Genomic DNA, 18,104 nt, shown 5'->3' with positions numbered 1-18,104 from the left:
CATGCAGCTAAAAAAAAAAAAAATTTTTTTTTTTTTTTTTTTTTTTAGTGGAGGGGGTTTCTGGGTACTCGGAAACCCCCCCTGGGTGTGCCACTGAAAGGGCACACTTGGAAGCAGTTAATGGACTTTGTGGCATGAGAACCAAATGTTGAGACCCCAGGTAAGTCCCACTACAAAGTAGAGGAACCAACTGACAAAACAGCTGGAGACCAGCCATATATCAAGGTGGATCATACAGGTTCAGTATCAGGAAATTAGCTAAAAAGGGATGGTTGGAAGACAAGTTGGGTCAGAAACAAGAGATTACAGTAGCCATAGAGACTAGCATAGCATGCCATAGACAAACTTAACCTGATGCTCAGACAGAGTGAACTGTCAAGCCTGATGCCTACTGACATCAGCTGGTACCTGTAACCATACCTTAAATACTACAGCAGTATGGGAGTGTGTTCTTAGGATAGTAGCTAAAGGAGATGCTGCCTGTCACCGCAATATAAGTCCCCTTCATGGTTCATACCTGAATATGTAAATGTAGGTGTCATGTTTGATGCCTGAGAACCCAGACCGTGACTCTGCTGTTTACCCGTCCGGCCATTGCTGTGGGTCTGGCATGCTGCTCCCGATCTCCGAAAGCGCCTGGTCCATGCTGCAGTGGTGTTTGCCAGAGACAGCAGCATCACAGAGGCAGCGTGCACGGGCAGGGAGAAGGATTGTGATAGGGGGCCAGGCGGCCTTTGGGGCCTAATCTCCATCAGGCCAGCAGACTGGAGGTAACCATCTTGCTCCATGTCTTGTGATCTGGTTTCAACCAACCCTGGTCAGTATGGGAGTCAGTTGAGAGTTCCAGACAATCCTCAAACTCCCACAGGTTTAAAACTCCCAAGTTCACTGAGCCAAGGTTGCCAGTGTCATAAGTCACACAGCTCTATGTGTGTGAGCTTGTGCCTGAACTCCCCAGAAAACTAGTTAGCATCCTTGGTGCCAGACCACAGCTCTGTTAGTTTGGTTAATACTATCCATCTGTTCCAGTCTGATAATACTATCCATCGGTTCCAGTCTGATAATACCATCCATCGGTTCCAGTCCGATAATACCATCCATCGGTCCCAGTCCAATAATATCATCCATCAGTTCCAGTCTGATAACAATAACCATTTGTTCCAGTAAGACAACACCAACCACCGGCTCAAAAATTATAATATTGATTACTCACGGTCTCACTTCATGTTCCCTCAAGACATTCTCAGTTATCTAGTGCTAGCTTCAGGTGACCCAGAGAGGTGGCCACAACCTGCCCATTGGGCGCCGGGAAGCCCACACCTCCTTGTGGGTTAGACTCCATGCCCCTGCTCTGGGTCTTCGCCAACCACCCGGAGATAGGTTCAGTTCATGCTACACTCCATTCACCACTGACCTCCTGCCTTCTGTTCTGGAATCCCAGTAGTCTCTCGTCTACATTGATGCAAAGGAATTATATAAGACCATCTCACTTCCAACACTCCACCAGTCCAACTCCGCAAGAGCCCGGCGCTGGGTCGGAGACATCAACATCTCAGAATCTGACAGTGGGATTTGGTGGTCCTTTAAAATAATAACTGAAAATAGCTAAAAGTGTGCTGGTAACTGTACTGTAGTGATACATCAGCTAGGGAGACAGGATTTGGACATAAATCCAAGAACTTGATACAATGATTAATGTAGTCTTGCAAGCCAATAAATACTGAAAAGCAGAAAAAGGGCCTCTCTGGTGGGTGTGCTGATTTGTATTTAGTAAAGTTTATAAGCTCTGGCTATTATGCTCCCTCCATGTAACCACTCACGCACACGGATCATGCTATCCTCCTGTGTAGTGTCTCTTGTACCTCTCAGCACCATCTAAGAACAATGCTCGTCTTATGACAACATGTTCCCCCAGGACTTTCACAGCTAAACCGAGGGACCCATTACAAAGAATGTTTAATGTCAATCCTAAAATTGAGTAAATTAACTAATAAAAATCACAGTTGTGCCAGAAATACAATTGTTTTGAAACACATAACCTGTTTATATTGAGAGCAATTACTAAAATATTCCTAAATGAAGCAGCATCGTTGTAACGCAAACAAACATAACTTGCCAGAGGTTTTTGTGCCTTCGCTCTTCATACTGTAGCATCAAAATGTGTGAAGCACAAAACTAAATTGTTTCTCCAGTGAGTTCTCAGTTACCTGGTAAAAACAAATCCCCATACATATATTTCCTACTGTACATCTATATTATACCATAGTGTGCAAATGATGCCCCTAAAATAATTACCAGGCTGCGGGTGATACTGATAGTTGGTGAGTGTGACCAAGGGAGTAACAGGAGAAAGTGCCAGTTACATGTTTATATTAATAGGTCATTATAGGAATAAGAAAGGTGTGCACCAAAATCAGGATTCAGTTTGGTATTTAATTCAGTCTTAATCAGTTTTAGAAAGATACAGATTTGGTCAGCTCTTAAGATTTTGGCAACGGAATTTGGATCGGTATTCGGCTAGAACTTTAGTAATACGTGCTTTGCCAGTGTGGTTTGGCAGCTGCGTCCACTTGCAGAATAGTCATGATTCATTTATTGTTCCTGTCTTTTAGGGACATTTTTCTAAATGACTGTTCCTATGGGCTTGCATCATTTAGCAAACAGATGGAGAGGTGCTCTATACCGGATCAGTGTTGCACAAGAGTCAGCCACAAATGTATCGAATTATGAATATTCGCCTGTCTGAAGGGTTATATGCATTTATGTAAGGACACTGCCCCTTTCCATCCGCTTGTTCTAGCAGCCATCATTATTATCAGTGCACACTTACATTCTTCCACTGGTGCAAGAGATTTATCTGAAATCATACTGGTTTCTACACACAAGTCTGCAGTGTCCGCAGTTATATCTGTGTGCCATTATCATCCACTCTATACTTGGCTCACATGCCAATGCCCAATTGCCCTCCAACTACACCTATTTAACATGTGATGTGACTACGATGCCTATATTTAAGCCAGTAAAGAGAGTATCTCTTTAACACCAGGGTATCAAATATTGAATAATTGCAGTTCAATTATCAATATTTTAAGTACTACTGTATTTGGGTGAACATCTCCATTAACTCTTGGTTTCTCTACTGTACAGGATGCGTTTGGTATCCCCGTGGTCAGTGCTTAAAGTGGTCCTAGAGAGGTGGTGGAACTCATCCCCCCCCCCCTTCCCACACACACACACACACACCTGTGCAATAAAGGGATTGTGTGTGCTGCAAAAAAAAAAGGGGCAGGGTCTCAAAAAGAAAGGGATGTGGTCACCCAATAGTATCCCCAATTCAAATTACGCCACATAGTAGTGTCCTTTATTCATGGTATGACACACATTAGTGCCCCTTATACACAAAGTCCACAGTAGTAGAACCCCAAATACACATAATGCCAACAGCAGTAGCACCCCTTATACAATGCACTCAGTAGTAGTGCCCCTTATGAAATGCCCACTGTAGTGGTAGTGCCCACAGTTGTAGTGCCCCTTATGTAGAGCCCATAGTATTGGTGCCCCCAGCAGTAGTGCCCCTTATGTCCCCAGGAGTGATGCTCCTTATTAAGTGTCCCCGATGCATTGCCCTCAGTAGATATTCCCCTGTGTAGTATTGCCCCCAAAAGCAATGCCCCCATAGTTATGCAACCTGTAGTTATGCCCCCAGTAGCGATGTCCCCAGTAGAGATGCCCCCTGTAGAGATGCCCCCGTAGAGATGCCCCTGTAGAGACACCCCCTGTAGTGATGCCTCCAGTAGATATGCGCCCAGTAGAGATGCCCTTAGTAGATATGCCCCCTGTAGATATGCCCCCAGATTAGATGCCCCAAGTAGATATGCCCCCTGTGGTTATGCCCCCAGTAGATAGGCCCCCAGTAGAGCTGCCCCCAGTAGAGATGTCCCCTGTAGATATGCCTCCAGTAGAGATGCCCCCTAGTAGCGCCACTTACACACAAAAAAACCCCACAATACTCACCAGCCCCGCTCCTGTTTCCAGACCGCTGACCCCCGTCTGGCCACCCGCTCCTCGGAACTATGGTAGAGACGTAATGACGTCTCTCCCATAGTGCCGCACAGTCACACACAGCCAGTAGCCGACTTACCTAACCTGTAATGTACATCTCATGAAAATCAAAGCCAAAATTTCTCATTGTCACTGGCTATTATAAAATTATCCAGTCAGTGACCAAATCAGATTTATATTCTGCAGGTAAGCCAGTGGTGGAAGATGAGTTTAAGCGAAATACATTTTAAATTGCGTTAACAAATTATTAACAGACACTGAGGGCCGGATTAAATGTGCTGTCCCCCCTCCTGGCCGTGATCGCACCCGCCGGCGGTATTCTAATGTTAATGCCGACGGGCGCGACAAGTTCATTTCAGCTCGCTACCCCCAGAGGTAGCGAGCTGAAATGCGTGTAAAGAGACCCGTTTGGGCGCCCAAATGGGTCTTTTCACGATCACACCCATTAGTTTAGTCGGGTTTATGTCCTTTGCGCGCCTAAACCCGACTGTACTGGGCACTATAGGGGCAAAAACGAGGAACATTTGAATATCGCCCCCCAATCTCCCATCACTTTAGACAGGAGATTTAGACCTTAAGATTTGAATCTGGCCCTGAATGATCTGGCAATAAAATGTAAAATCAGTCGACCATCCAACTTTGTAGAAATTTTACCAGGTTCCTTAATGTAAACACCATTGTTGTCTTAATATATTAACATTTATGTAGGTAATAAACATAACGTGCAGTAGGGATTACCAATACTTATAAATGATGAGCTCCTTGGCACAAATCCTAAAGGGCACTGACATTTTCCATGAGCTTGTGGTATATTACTCATATTATACACTTCCTATCCCATTCATATTCGCGTTCTTGCCTGTGCTATTGGACAGCATCATCATCTTATGATGCGCACAAGAGGTTAACTGTAAATATGTGCTGTTCAGGCAGTAGGTCAGGTTACTAGCATTTATGTTGAGAGAAATTCTGCCTACCCTGTTTCTAATTTTGAGAGAGTGAGTGAGAGAGGGAGAAGTTGAACTTATTTGGTGTAATAGATCAGTCATCCACACATTTCTCTGAGTGTGTGCCCATGTGAAAGAAAGACTGCAGAAGCTGGAAAGCTGGCTGGATGCAGACACTCTGCTCTCTGGTCCCATGAACAAAACTTTATCATTAAGCAAAGAAACTTTGCAGGGCACCACAACCTCTAATGGAAGACAGCAAGAATCCTCTATGTCTGTGAATCTGTGGAATAAATAGACAAAGGTGGGTAAGATCTCTTGTGGTTTTATGTTTCCAGTTCCGCACAGTACAATGAAGGTTTCTGTTTAAGCGCAATAGGTAATGTAAATGTTATCTTTTCATTCCCACACTCTGTGGATATTAGAAAACGAGTGTGTTAATGATCATTCTATCCCACAGCGAGCACAACCTAAAACCATGCTCCGTATTTACGTATTTCCAAAATCTTATTATAGCAAACACTAAAATATTTCATTTCTTCTTACAATTACATCTCTGAACTGTTCCTTATTCTTCACCTGGAAATAATACATTATTCTTTTCATTGGCGTTCTTTTTCTCCTATTATATAAGAAAGAACCCATTAATTCTTCCACATCTTTGAAGCAGAATAGACAAATTATGTTTAATATTTAAAAAATAATTTGTAATAATAATCTGTGTTTTCTAGTAAATTCATACTGTATAACTATATGCCTGAAAAAGAGACATAGAGGGTTATAAAGGTGAGAAGACTTACTTAATCTACAAATGAACAGTGATAGGTACTGAGATGTGGTGTCAGCTTTATGTACAGTATATCGGGGCCAGCAGCAGAAGTTATGATCAGCAATGACGTTATCGCATACAATCTCAAATTCCCCCCAAAAATGTGAATTATTGTAGGTATGACTATGAAACTACAGTACAGATACCAGTTATCGTTTGTTGTGTATATATTATACTACAGGCTTGTACGTGTAATACACATTTTGGGGCTGATTGTGAGTTGGACGGATCTCTGTGCACAGATACATGTGACGACTGTTACAAGTGCAGATGCAAATGTATGCATTTTTGTGTATCTCTGTCCTGAATCGTATGAAACTCAGGGGCAGATTTATTAAGCTCGGTGAAGTGATAAAGTGGAAGGTGATAAAGTACCAACCAATCGGCTCCTAACTGCCATGTTACAGGCTGGGTTTGAAAAATGACAGGAGCTGGTCCTTTATCACCTTCCAATTTATCATTTCACCGAGCTTAATAAATCTGCCCCTCAGTTGGAACTGTATTTCCATAGTGGCAGCTAGGTGGTGACAATGTGATTGCACGGGACCTGTGGTAGTGTCTCAGGTATGTAGCTGAAGCTCTGTACGATTCCGAGTCATGTGTATGGGGAAAGGAAGCCTGTTTGTGACGGATCTCTTGCACCTAGCATGGAGCTGATGTAAGTGCAGTTACTAACGATGATGATTGCAGCAGCTGGCGAAATATGAATGGGCGGCACGGGTATCCTTGTTGGCACATGATCCCTATGGATTCCTGCATTAGCATTACCCACTTTGCCATTTAGAATCGGTCCCTTTATCTTCAAATTGTGCATTTTGTATACATCAGTACTTTCATTATACTGTAGCAATGTTCTACAATATAGAAACAAAAATTCAACTGTGGCAAACAAACATTTTGCTAATTACATGTCTCAGCTAATGAGCATCGTGAATGAATGTTACTGAACATAATAAGAAACTATTTTACTGCAATGCTTTTTAAGCGGCAAAGTGATTCAGAAGACATCAGTAAGTCTGATGATAACTGTCAGGAAAAAGTGGAGTACATATACAGTGTAGTATATACAGTGCACTACATATGGTGCAGAACATACAGTGCACTACATATGGTGCAGAACATACAGTGCACTACATATGGTGCAGAACATACAGTGCACTACATATTGGGGGTTAGCAAAGTTGTTAGCAAACCCAAAAAGTTAGCAATTGGGCAAAACCATATTGCACTACAGGTGGGGAAGATGTAACATGTGCAGAGAGTACATCTGCCCCACCTGAAGTACAACATGGGGGGTGATTCAGACCTGATCGCTGCTGTGCATTTTTGCACAGGAGGCGATCAGGTCCTAACTGCACATGCGTATTCACCCTGCAATGCGCACGTGCATCGGACAACAACAGTGGGCATCGCCGGTCAGCGACGGGATGGTGCAAAAAATCCTATCGCACGGGCGTTCGCAAGGTGATTGACAGGAAGAGGACGATTGTGGGTGACAACTGAGCGTTTTCAGGGAGGGTGTCTGACGTCAGCTCCGGCACCAATCAGCCTGTTCTCATTGCACTACAGGAGTAAAGCCTGGGCTGTGCACAGACTGCACAAACTGGATTTTAGCAGCTCGGCGTACACATAGGATCGCACACTTTCACGGCGAATTTACACTCCCCCCGGGGGCAGTGACAGTCTGAACGCAGGACAGCAAAGTTAGCAGCTCAGCGATCAGGTCTGAATCACCCCCATGGTTTTGCCCAATTGATAACTTTTTTGGTTTGCTAACAACTCTGATTAAACCCCATAGTGCAGTACATACAGTGCACTACATTATGTAGTGCACTGTATATACTGCATTGCATGTACTTCACTGTACTGCACTGTATGTCAGAGCCGGCCCTAACCAATATGATGCCCTAGGCAAGAATTTGGCTGGTGCCCCCTAGCACCACTGCTGGTTCCGCCTCTGACCTTGTACCCCCTATATTTTAAATAGGAACAGTTTGCACATTTGGCGCACAGCCCAAAAAGGGGTGTGTTTTTGCTGGCAAAGGGCACGGCCACGCAATAACTCCAATTCCAATACAGTACTGCAACTTTATTCACATATGATCATGCAATAGTGTCCATAATTCATATTACATCCCACAGTAGTATCACTTTACCTTATAAACGTTACTCCTCACAGTAGAGCCCCTTATTCACATTACATCACACTGAATTGCTCCTTATTCACATTACACCACACCCTATTGCTCTTTATTCACAGACATATATATTGGTAGATGCTCAATTAGCTTAGTGATATCATTCAGGTACTCGAAAGGGAGGGGTATTTCTGAGCAAGAAAAAAAAAGCATTGGTTTCCCCCAGCACCCTGAATGATAACAGTAACTAGATGTAAATCCCACATAATAATAGAATTCAGAGATCTTCGTTACACATATTTGCGCAAATGTGTGGTTAAGCCCCATAGCCGCATCAAGGCGTCTCTGTATATTTGGGGTCCCTAGCGCTATATCTAGGTGCAGTGTAGCTCTTAGCTTAGACATATTGTAATAAGGAGCCATTATCATGTGGTTCCTTGCTGGTTAATATTAAACCCAGATTGGGGTAATGGAGGTGTGAGGTGTGGTGCCTCTGGACTGGCTGAGCTGGATGGCTTTAGTGTGGCATACCTTTACATTCTATTAACACTTTTCACGTATTAATTTTTTAACACTATTTCTCTATTTTAATTACATTTCATGTTTGTATCACCCTCTCTATAGCTTTGGCTTCCTAAATACTAATTTATTAACACTATAGTTTTTTCACTGGTATGTTACGCTGGGCTTTCTGGCTTATGCTGGTGTTTTGGGGTGCCACACCCTGCACCTAGATATAGCGCTAGGGACCCCAAATATACAGAGACGCCTTGATGCGGCTGTGGGGCTTAACCACACATTTGCGCAAATATGTGTAACGAAGATCTCTGAATTCTATTATTATGTGGGATTTACATCTAGTTATCATTCAGGGTGCTGGGGGAAACCAAATGCTTTTTTTCTTGCTCTTTATTCACATTAGACGACACAGTAGTTCCCTTTCTATACGCAACGCCACATAGTAGAGCACCTTATACGCATAATGCCACACATTAGTAATGCATTTACACACATTCCACACAGTAATGCCCCTTACACATATGAGACACCTTGTTAATGTCCTTATAAACATAATGCACCTTACACATTATGACAACCTTTATTAATGCCCTTTTACACATAATGTCCCTTACACATATGCCGCACATTATTAATGCCCTTATACACATAACACACACAGTGTCCACTATACATTTGCTGCACATTATTAGTGCCCCTATACACATAATGACACACATACAGTAGTACCCTGTTACACAAACTGTATGCCGCACATTATTAATGCCCTTATACACATAATAACACACATAGTGTCCCTTACACATTTGCTGCACATTATTAGTGCCCCTATACATATAATGACACACATACAGTAGTACCCTGTTACACATATGTTGCACATTATTAATGCATTTTTACATGATACACATAATGCTCCTTACACATATTTCGAACACTACTGCACAACCAACCCACTCACATGCACATAGCACTCACACTGCCACTAACACTGTGACCTCTGCTTCTGCTTGGATACAGATGTGTCCTGATAAATATTGCCTCAATGCTAACGTCGGGTACACCTTTTTTATGAAAATGCATCTTATTTGTATTGCTATGTGGCTAGGATGCACATGCAGCTTCTGCTGATTAAAATGATATGCATATATATGTAATATATACTGTGTGACACTGTGGCTGTATCTGCATATGAAATGCTACACACAGAATATAGGCATGCTGCATATCATTTTAATCAGCAGAAGCTGCTGATGCCCCTAGGCATATCAAATGCCCTAGGCAATTGCCTAGTTTGCCTATGCCTATGACCGGCTCTGCTGTATGTAATGCATTATATGAATGCAGTCTACGTACAGTGCAGAATATGCAGTGCAATACATATATTGCACTACATAAAGTGTGGTATATACAATGCAGTACATACAGCGCACTATGAGGGTAATTCAGGTCGGATCGCAAATCGCGCTCCAACCAGAGTTTTTTGCAATTGCCCCATGGGAGCATGTGCAGGGCCCGTCTTGCGCATACGCCCGCATTTATTGCGGGTGACCTGCAGTGATTACGAACGCCTCTGCCTGACAGGCAGAGGTAAATGGACAGAAAAAGAAAGTACTACCACCTTATCGCGCTATCCAATCACAATGTTACATAAATACATAAACATAAATAGGGAATGTCCCAACAGCAAGTGATAAATGAGAAGTGTCCCAAATGATGAAAGAGTCTCTTGTCTTGAAAAAGGAAAGTTCACGGAAGGGAGTTCTTGAAAGCGGAGACGAATCTCCGGGGTAAATACCGTACTCACGTGGACAAGGAAAAACCAATGTTCATGAGGGTTTCTTTTGCCATCAGGAATTCACTGGCGAGGTGTCCAGGGAGGGAAGGAAGTTCTTCAAACACGGGTGTGTAATTCCCTCGGAAATAAAAAAGTGGAGAAACTAATGGTGTAGTATGTTTTAACCAATATCCGAATACTAATGATGTGGGAAATGGGATGGATTCTGAGTATTTAAGAGGTTAGGCGTACCGAACTCACATTGGTACGTATGCAAATCCTCATATAAAGGTATCTTTGATGGATAATTTACAGGAGGGAATATCCTAAGGTACAGGAGTTTGTATTTTTTCTTAGTACACACCGTACTCACGTATATTCTGGGTAGTAAAAGCTCTTAAGGGTTTCTTTTTTCCGGTCAGTGGTTCGTCTGGTTGATGTTCTCTTAATGGTACTTTTTCGTGGTGGTGGGTATTCTCCCAGGCGGACCGGAAATATAAGCGATAAAACAACAATGGTATAGTATATCTCACTCGTGTAGAAAGGGTGAAGGTGGGAAAATTGAAGCAAACAGGGGAGACGTACCAAACAGGTCTGGGACTCCAGGTCGACAACAAAAAGGTCGACACACCTTAGGTCGCCGCCAATTGGTCGACACACCTTAGGTCGACATGGACAAAAGGTCGACAGGAACAAGGTCGACATGGAAAAAGGTCGACATGAGTTTTTTATGGGGGTTTTTGTGTCGTTTTCTTCGTAGAGTGACCGGGAACCCCAATTAGTGCACCGCGTCCCGTCGCATGGTGCCTTCGCTCCGCTTTGCTCGGCACAGATTACTGTTCCAATCGTAGTCCACATGGATCGTTAGGTATGAAAAAGTTCCAAAAAAGAAAAAATTGTGAAAAACTCCTGTCGAACTTTTTCCATGTCGACCTTGATCCTGTCGACCTTTTGTCCATGTCGACCTTTTGTCCATGACGTCCTAAGGTGTGTCGACCAATTGGCGTCGACCTAAGGTGTGTCGACCTTTTTGTTGTCCACCTGGAGTCCGGATACCGTACCAAACTCACATGGACATAAGCAGAGGTCCTCATATAAAGGTATCTTTAACAGGTTGACAGAAAAGTGAGGGGGGTCTTAAAATAGTGCGTACCGAACTTACATGGAAGAAATGGAGGACGAAGCTCATAAAGGTATCTTTAAATGATGTACAGGTGTACTATCTTCCTGGGACCAATATTCGCTTTCCAGCAGGAAAGGTTACTCCATAGACCTCCTTCTCTCTGCTTTCTCTCGTGGTACCACGGAGAAAAAAAACAGAAACGGGGAACCAGTCGTTGGTGATTATCAATCAGTTCACGTGTCACAGTATATGGGAGGGGAGTGTACTCCCTGGGTTTCACGTATATTTATAATGAAGGGGTTGCCCACAATATAGATAAAAAACACAGATTTAATTGTAAACCATTAAAATTGCATCTCCAATGATGTATACAAAAGCACATGTGACTCGGGGGACAGGTGAAAAAAACAGAACCTGGATAGTGATGATGTCCGGACCTTCACACTCCTAGGAACTTAGCCCCCAAGTAAACAGGTGCCTGCCAAATAAAACCAACGTGTTTCGACATACAGTCTTTCTCAAGGCAAGTGTGTAAAGTGAATCCTAACATTTTATAGCAAAGGATCCTAGTCCTTCCCCCTGGGGGTCGGGGACAGGAAGTTAATTATAAAACCTCAAATGAACCCTTATTGCTGGACTGAGGGATAAACAATATATGTTATGAAGGGCACAAAGCAGTTAAAAATTGCTTTAACGGAACACATACTTAGAGGATACCAGCAAAACTGTAAAAAACCTTAATTGCTGGCTTGCGTTCCAATCCCTTGGAACGCAAGCCACTTCCGGCGGATGTCCGGTCTGGGCCTTATAAGGTCCTTAAAATCAGTAACCGGGCACTTAATGAGGACGGAGGCCGGACAAATTACACCTCCGTCACTCATAGAGAACAAGGAGAGGGGGACGAGCAGGCGTGGTGACGTCCTGCGCGTCCCGCCGTTCACGCCGGGATGGAAACGCTATGCGTTCCATACACCAGAAGTGGGGACTAAGCTTTCATCACTATGATATGACGGAGAGGGTGGAAGTCAGAAGGGGGGCGTGGCATGCTTCCGCCATATACTGCGTGCGGTGCACTCTGAGATAAAGATCTATCTGCGTTCCAAGTACCCGGAAGTGGGTTAACAACAAGCGGTGCGTTCCACAGACCAGGAAGCCCCTTAGTGCCGGAAAATCAATTTCAAATGTACATTGTAAAAACAAAAACATTAAAACATTAATTAGAGATGGACAATAAAAATAACTTATGTGCAAAAAACAACATCCCCAATATTACTGTTGTGTGTGTTTTCCCTGAGGGGAGAAGGATGGGAAGACTGAGATATTAGCTCTTGATTATCTGTCCCACATATGTTCTAAAGGAGGTGCAGAATCATATGTGGGACCCTGGGAATGGAACAGACTAAAAATATTACTGGTGGAGGTATGGGGAAGGGGAGAGAACAATTAAATTAAATTAAATGAATTACAAGAACCATTTAGTCTCGAAATCCAAATTGAGACCTTTAGGGACCAATGAACTCAGATTGAAGATGGTTTCCATTTCTTTTCGTGCCAGTCTTTCTTCAGAGTCATTTTTTCTCCAGTTGTTTCGGATGGAATGAATTCCACAGAAGGAGACTAAATGAGCAGTATTACACTGATGTTCGTTCTTGAAATGTGCTGATAGTCCGTGTGTAATGAGTCCCTTCTTAATGTTCCGCAAATGTTCACTAGTTCTTTCCTTCAATTTGCGAGTCGTCCTGCCTACGTATTGTTTTTTACAAACGCATTCTAGTAGATAAACTACATTCTTACTGTCGCAGGTGATGAAATCGTTAATGGGAAATTCCTTAGAGTTGATGGTAGAAATATATTTTGTAGTAGCAGAATTGGTGCCCTTACAATTTCTGCACATTTGACAGGACCCGCAGCGATATATCGCACCCATAGTACCAGGCTTGACCCCATGTCATGGCCCATGAAGACGAACTCTTCCTCCCAGTGGGCCATGAACAAGTTGGCGTAACTGGGGGCAAACCTGGTACCCATGGCAGCCCCGTGTTGTTGTAGATAAAATGTGTCATCAAAACTGAAAAAATTGTTCGTAAGTATTAATTCAATACCTTCCGTGATGAAGTTTTTGAGGTCTTCATTGAGATTTTCTTGATTCAGGAAGAAAGATGTGGCTTCAATACCATGTTTATGGTCAATGACCGTATACAGGGAAGTCACATCTGCAGTGACTAAAATAAAATCTGTATTCCATGGTACCTTACTCAGTTGTTGGATCACTGAGGTGGAATCCTTTAAGTGGGAGGGGGTTTTCTGAACGAGAGGTTACAGCAGATGGTCGATATACTGGGAAAGGTTAGAGGTGATGGAATCCGTACCGACAATTGTGGGTCTCCCTGGTGGATGTTCCTCATCTTTGTGAATTTTTGGGAGAGTGTACATCACTGGGATCGATGGATGTGTGATGTCCATATATTTCCTTTCGTTTTCCGTAATAACCTTCTTCTGTTCATATTTCTCCAATAGGAGATTAAGTTTCTTTTTTATTCCCTCCGTAGGATTTCCCCGTAGTTTCTTGTATGTTTTCCCATCATTGAGCTGTCTCTTAATTTCTGTTTTGTATTCCTCCACGTTTTGTATGACCACAGATCCACCTTTATCAGCTGGTTTTATAACGATAAGTTTATTATTACGTAAATCCTTAAGGGCTTTCATTTCCCTATGGTTGAGGTTCTGTTTCTGTATATCTTTGAAAGGTCTGTTCTCAATTTCATCCTTGACGGTTTTCTCGAAGGTTTCAATGAAACACCCTTTCTTATGCGTGGGAAAGAAAATTGACTTCGGTCTGAATTGGGTGGAGGGGATGTTTTCTGAATCTGGAGTTGGTTGCTGTTCATGGAAGAATTTTTTCAAAGTGAGCCTCCTAATAAATTTCTGGAGGTCCACATATGCCCCAAAGCGGTCCATCTGGCTTGACGGTGCATATTTCAATCCTTTTTTGAGTACATTCTCTTCATCTTTAGGCAGTATATGATGACTCAAATTGAAGATTTTAATGTACTCCATATGTTCCCCTTCCACTGGGGTCCTAGACTCGATATTTTCTTTCTGGAGAGCTATTCTATTACGTTTTTCTCTCCTTTTTTATGTTTGATACATTTTACGGTGAGCCTTCCGTGAATTGAGCCCCCGTGTTCCTCGTTTGTGTTGTCCATTGTGACTTTTTACCTTCTTCCCCTTCGTGGCCTGCCCTGGTCTAAAAAAACCTCCTCATTCTCCTGTTGTTCTTTCCATGATACTGAACTTTTTGTTTTCCGGGTGGGGGTTCTTCTACTAAATGACGGTCCAGGATTGGATTCTTGACCCGACGCGGTTGTTCTGAATGTTCGTCTATCATATGAGTCTCTCCTCCAAATGGGGGAATAGTCCCTCCGAGGATACCTATTTCTCCCGATATTCTGTTTCCAAGAGTTCCTCCAGTGAGGGAGTTTTCGTTCTCTATAGGTTTCATAGTCATATCTTTCTCTTCTGGATGGGCTTTTCCATGAATGTTCCGCCCTTTGGTTATAGGTTCTCCTCCCTAAGTCTCGGGGTTTTGTGTAAGGAATATCCAAACCCTGAGCTCTGGGTCTGAAGAAATTCTTTTCCTTTCTTGTAATAAGATGCTCCTTCCCTTCCTTGAAATCCATCAGGTCACGTGTGTATTTTTTCTTCTTTTTTTGCATCAGTTCTTTTTCATTGAGGGCTACCTTCTCGATAATCTCCCTCTCTATTTCTTTAAAATCCTGTGAATCCTGAAATGGTTCTACCGTAACTTTCAAGGATTCTATTTCTGTTTCTAGATCTTTAAGCTCCTTCCCTCTTTCTCTTACGATGAGCTTCATGAGGGAAATGGAGCAGGAGTCTATGATGCGTAGCCATTCTTTTTCAAAGGTTGGGGATTTATTGGTGAAAGACGGTAATTTGTCTATTCTTAGACCTCGTGGGATGATGTCTTCCGCAATATATCTTTCCAAAGATAAAATCTCCCACCATATTCTACCCTCTTTGAGCAAGGCATTTTCTAGTTTGAACATTATCTCCTCTAAATCTTCATCTACAACGTCTGTAGAAGTGCATCTCTCAGAGAAGATTTCATCAAACCTCTCTTTCCTGACATCTCTATGCGCAAACATCATGGGGCGACAGTGGATTTGATCCTGGGTGACTGAGAATACTTAGAAATTTGAAATTGGAAGAAATCCTGCCGCGCCCTCTGGACTGCTGCAAAAGGTAGGTAGAAGTAGATGTCACACAATCTCCAAAGGGGCAAATGGACAGAAAAAGAAAGTACTACCACCTTATCACGCTATCCAATCACAATGTTACATAAATACATAAGCATAAATAGGGAATGTCCCAACAGTAAGTGATAAATGAGAAGTGTCCCAAATGATGAAAGAGTCTCTTGTCTTGAAAAAGGAAAGTTCACGGAAGGGAGTTCTTGAAAGCGGAGACGAATCTCCGGGGTAAACACCGTACTCACGTGGACAAGGAAAAACCAATGTTCATGAGGGTTTCTTTTCCCATCAGGAATTCACTGGCGAGGTGTCCAGGGAGGGAAGGAAGTTCTTCAAACACGGGTGTGTAATTCCCTCGGAAATAAAAAAGTGGAGAAACTAATGGTGTAGTATGTTTTAACCAATATCCGAATACTAATGATGTGGGAAATGGGATGGATTCTGAGTATTTAAGAGGTTAGGCGTACCGAACTCACGTTGGTACGTATGCAAATCCTCATATAAAGGTATCTTTGATGGATAATTTACAGGAGGGAATATCCTAAGGTACAGGAGTTTGTATTTTTTCTTAGTACACACCGTACTCACGTATATTCTGGGTAGTAAAAGCTCCTAAGGGTTTCTTTTTTCCGGTCAGTGGTTCGTCTGGTTGATGTTCTCTTAATGGTACTTTTTCGTGGTGGTGGGTATTCTCCCAGGCGGACCGGAAATATAAGCGATAAAACAACAATGGTATAGTATATCCCACTCGTGTAGAAAGGGTGAAGGTGGGAAAATTGAAGCAAACAGGGGAGACGTACCAAACTCACATGGACATAAGCAGAGAGTATATTACAGAAAAACCCAGGTTTGTCTATCGGAGAGCTGATAACATACGGTCCAAAGTGGTCACTAGTATGTTGTATACAGGGAAGAAGAAGAACCCCATTAAATCCAAAGGTTTCTATCGCTGCGGGTCCTGTCAAATGTGCAGAAATTGTAAGGGCACCAATTCTGCGACTACAAAATATATTTCTACCATCAACTCTAAGGAATTTCCCATTAACGATTTCATCACCTGCGACAGTAAGAATGTAGTTTATCTACTAGAATGTGTTTGTAAAAAACAATACGTAGGCAGGACGACTCCCAAATTGAAGGAAAGAACTAGTGAACATTTGCGGAACATTAAGAAGGGACTCATTACACACGGACTATCAGCACATTTCAAGAACGAACATCAGTGTAATACTGCTCATTTAGTCTCCTTCTGTGGAATTCATTCCATCCGAAACAACTGGAGAAAAAATGACTCTGAAGAAAGACTGGCACGAAAAGAAATGGAAACCATCTTCAATCTGAGTTCATTGGTCCCTAAAGGTCTCAATTTGGATTTCGAGACTAAATGGCTCTTGTAATTCATTTAATTTAATTTAATTGTTCTCTCCCCTTCCCCATACCTCCACCAGTAATATTTTTAGTCTGTTCCATTCCCAGGGTCCCACATATGATTCTGCACCTCCTTTAGAACATATGGGGGACAGATAATCAAGAGCTAATATCTCAGTCTTCCCATCCTTCTCCCCTCAGGGAAAACACACACAACAGTAATATTGGGGATGTTGTTTTTTGCACATAAGTTATTTTTATTGTCCATCTCTAATTAATGTTTTAATGTTTTTGTTTTTACAATGTACATTTGAAATTGATTTTCCGGCACTAAGGGGCTTCCTGGTCTGTGGAACGCACCGCTTGTTGTTAACCTACTTCCGGGTACTTGGAACACAGATAGATCTTTATCTCAGAGTGCACCGCACGCAGTATATGGCGGATGCACGCCACGCCCCCCTTCTGACTTCCACCCTCTCCGTCATATCATAGTGAGGAAAGCTTAGTCCCCACTTCCGGTGTATGAAACGCATAGCGTTTCCATCCCGGCGTGAACGGCGGGACGCGCAGGACATCACCACGCCTGCTCGTCCCCCTCTCCTTGTTCTCTATGAGTGACGGAGGTGTAATTTGTCCGGCCTCTGTCCTCATTAAGTGCCCGGTTAAAGATTTAAAGGACCTTATACGGCCCGGACCGGACATCCGCCGGAAGTGGCTTGCGTTCCAAGGGATTGGAACGCAAGCCAGCAATTAAGGTTTTTTACAGTTTTGCTGGTATCCTCTAAGTATGTGTTCCGTTAAAGCAATTTTTAACTGCTTTGTGCCCTTCATAACATATATTGTTTATCCCTCAGTCCAGCAATAAGGGTTCATTTGAGGTTTTATAATTAACTTCCTGTCCCCGCCCCCCAGGTTGAAGGACTAGGATCCTTTGCTATAAAATGTTAGGATTCACTTTACACACTTACCTTGAGAAAGACTGTATGTCGAAACGCGTTGGTTTTATTTGGCAGGCACCTGTTTACTTGGGGGCTTAGTTCCTAGGAGTGTGAAGGTCCGGACATCATCAC

At 42.8% G+C, this 18,104-nt stretch overlaps 1 protein-coding gene and 1 long non-coding RNA gene across 5 annotated transcripts in view; one reads left to right on the top strand and one right to left on the bottom strand.

The window, feature by feature from the left end:
- Nucleotides 1-4,924: 4,924 nt before the first annotated feature.
- Nucleotides 4,925-18,104, top strand: part of ANPEP (alanyl aminopeptidase, membrane) — a 171,179-nt gene continuing 157,999 nt past the window's right edge. For 2 of the 3 annotated variants that reach the window (XM_063925823.1, XM_063925821.1), the window contains exon 1: nucleotides 4,925-5,313. The gene's annotated coding sequence lies outside the window, so the exon portion shown is untranslated. Of the gene's footprint in view, nucleotides 5,314-6,379; nucleotides 6,403-18,104 lie in introns of those variants that run through there. The other variant, XM_063925822.1, reaches the window with a different exon arrangement.
- Nucleotides 5,551-18,104, bottom strand: part of LOC134931934 (uncharacterized) — a 59,063-nt gene continuing 46,509 nt past the window's right edge. For both annotated transcript variants that reach the window (XR_010179208.1, XR_010179209.1), the window contains one exon: nucleotides 5,551-5,631. This is a non-coding gene — a long non-coding RNA (uncharacterized LOC134931934). The remainder of the gene's footprint in view (nucleotides 5,632-18,104) is intronic.

Source organism: Pseudophryne corroboree, chromosome 6, assembly GCF_028390025.1.
Source record: "Pseudophryne corroboree isolate aPseCor3 chromosome 6, aPseCor3.hap2, whole genome shotgun sequence".
Taxonomy (NCBI): domain Eukaryota; kingdom Metazoa; phylum Chordata; class Amphibia; order Anura; family Myobatrachidae; genus Pseudophryne; species Pseudophryne corroboree.
The sequence above is the reverse complement of the archived record's forward strand: the minus strand, read 5'-3'. Positions and strand labels throughout refer to the sequence as shown.